The following is a 3,214-nucleotide window of genomic DNA, read 5'->3' on the forward strand; positions in this document are numbered from 1 at the left end:
AGGGTAGACCTTCGGCGATGAGAGCATCCTACAATGAGGACCATATCCTCATGAGCCGGTACTCCAATGACAACGAGAGCATATGATAGACTGTACCCAACGTACACCAATGTAGTGTACCACATACCTGTAACCTAATCCATGCATACCCCATCCTGTACTCTAACATGGGAGAAGGGACTCTAGGACAAGTCCGGACTACAATTAGATGGTGAGTCCCCTAATAAAGGCGACCTGGACGATGTAGAGCGACAGAATGAATGGGGCAGAGGCGAAAGGTAAAGATAGGAAAGGATAAAGGACAGAGGATAAAGGATGAAGGACAAAGGAGATCAAATTCTAAGGAACTACCTACCACTAAGTACTCCTTATATACCTATCTAATAGAAAGGGTTGTACTCCTATAACGATGACCCCTTCTCTAAGATTAGGAGTACTCTCCTACGAATCAACCCATTTCACACTATATCTCCCTTGATCATACGCCGAGTCCAACCGCAGTTGACTGTATAGGTGGAAAAGTCGGCGCTAGGTACTACTACTGGTTCAGTTCATGACACCCTCCTCCAGTAAAAATACCTTACACCAGCCTCTAGAACCAGATAAATCATAGTAATGTACTATTTTCTCTACTGTAATACAGTCTTAGTCATTATTGTTACTTTTGAGCTCAAAAAGAGACTGTGCAAGGCATCACTGGCAATAGTTTTGCAATGGCAGTGAAACATATCAGTGCCATCATTGCAGCTTGCCTGGCATGGGCTTTGCTGTGCAGAATGACTGGCCGATATCTTGCCAGACGTGACAATCCGTGACAAAAAGATTTGCACTTTCTTGTCGCACTCTTGGACACTCCCTGACACTTCTTACAGCTTTCCTAAATCCTGATAAAATTAGGTTAACATTTTGAACACTACTAAACTATTCTGGTCAATTTTTTAATATGGTAGATAGTGTGGAGAAGTGGAACTAGAAAATGTTGCATATCCCTGCACAGAATAGTAGTAATGGAAATGAATAGGATATTATATAGGGGAGCAGCTACATTAATATTCTGTAGCTCCTGGAAATGCACAGCTAATCATTATAATGGGTCTGGACACAATCTCTGGTAATCATTATAAAGATCTTACGTGGTCTCCTCAATCCGTGTGGACAATGTTGATTCTTCCTCGCAGTGATGGTCTGTCCTTGGAACTTATTAGCAAAATGACATAATGCTTTTTGCCTTTTTTAGGCTTTTTCAGCTTTTTTTGATGACAGGCAAGGCACAAGACACTTTTCGTTACCTTTTTAACTATATATAGATAAGAAAAGCTGTAATTACTCTCATGTAATTCTATTTACTTCTATATGGATGTGCACACTCAGAACTGACTTGTCCCAAAGGGGACATAGATTGCGGCTTGTCAGCTTTTCTGTATTTTTGGTGGGGAAAAAGCTGAAAAAAGCTGGACAAGCCGGCACTGTATGTTTACTGAAAAGTTGCAATATTTAAGCTTCTCGTTAATGTAACTTAGTTTGACTATGCTACAAGGTTCTTTTTGCACTTTAAACAGTGCTACGGAGTGATATTTATTGTATTAAGAACTAGAGGGAGCCTGAATTGCTAGTTAAAGCTAGTGCCGCTAGTAGAATGTGCCGTAGGCGCAGCCAGACCAGTTAGAGAGAGCCGTAGATCATGTCAGAAGACTGTATGACCGTTTAAAACCTGTAGAACACTATGAGCAGAGGACTTAAGCAGTAATTCACCAAGTTCTACTATCTACATTCTACTATGCACTGGCATATCAAGGGATTGTACTATTAGAAGACTTGTAGTCTTCACAGAACCATTCGTAGCAGAACTTAGCGGAGTCAAAAGACATTCATACTAGGAGTACCTACTTCTACAGGGGAATTAGTTGACAAGAAATCGGACATAGGACCACACAGACTAAGAGAAATTTGATATGACCGTAGATCGAGTCCTGATCTGAGGAAAAGACAAAAAGACATGATATAGATCCCAGATCACAGATAGAGTACCTAGGAACCAGGCAGGGATGAACAACAGATCTCAGAGTCTGCACTGTTCATATGCTACAGCAGTTCAGAATTCTGGATCCATATGGTGGAACTACTTGGACACACAAAGTCCATATGATTTGATAACGTCGAAATGTAGGATAAGGTCCGTAGGCAGAAAATACCACAGGGTACGCCTATGTAGGTCCATTCTACATGCTGAAACAAGAATGAAGAACGGTCCAGATTGGTCCAAAACATATGATTTGAATACGGAAAAGCTCCGTAGACGAGATTCTGCACATGTAGCGGTCCCTAGCAATAAGATTTCGCATGGATTCATAGCTACGGTGCATTATATTTAGAAATGAGACAAGTACTGATAGGATTATCAAGCTAGCGTAGAAATAGTATAAAAGCAGCCCATGTATCCATAGATAAAAAAGTACTACCTGTGCGTAGGAAAGTCCTGAGTGAGTTGCCCGTGAGTAACTACTCTTGACACCAATAGAGAGATTTTGCCCTGTTTTTGTGCAGTGATACAATAAGATTTGATTTGAACATACGAGACCATCGAGGTCAAACTTGAGAACTATCCATCCGTAGGCTGCCGAGGTCTTGATTACTGTTTTGTGATCCGTCGAGGGTCTTAGCGTTTGTGTCCGCCGAGAACTTAGTTTTCATGTCCATCAAGGGCAATAGTCTTCAATCATTCGAATTAGTCTTACCGTAGATGAAATTCATAGTCCCACTTAGTCCACTTGACAATAAACAGAGCCCCTACAAACCCTAGAATCCCCATAGCCGTGGTGTTTTACACTTGCAGTTGCACATTGATTTTATAAGACCTTCATACAATATTGAGACTGTGATCTTGTGCGTAACCTTTGCCAAGCAGTCCACCCTTGCAATCTTTCCTGGTGTGTAGAGTTATTGATAGACTTTACATGGAGGTATACTAGTTTTTGGGTTGATTTGGTGTTGGTGCTACTTCTGTAGCTCTGATATTAGGTTGACTCTTGAGTGGTATACTTCGCCCTTTATTGTCATCCATTCATGTCACTCTATGTATCTCACATTCATTCATCTACAATTTAGAAAGACCTGCCACTTCATGAGTGCTGAGCACTGAGCACTGAGCTGCAAGTTCCCCACAGAAACTCTGGATCTTGATGTGAGTTGTTTTCAAATCCCTGCACAAGTACTA

Source organism: Marasmius oreades, chromosome 8, assembly GCF_018924745.1.
Source record: "Marasmius oreades isolate 03SP1 chromosome 8, whole genome shotgun sequence".
Classification (NCBI taxonomy): domain Eukaryota; kingdom Fungi; phylum Basidiomycota; class Agaricomycetes; order Agaricales; family Marasmiaceae; genus Marasmius; species Marasmius oreades.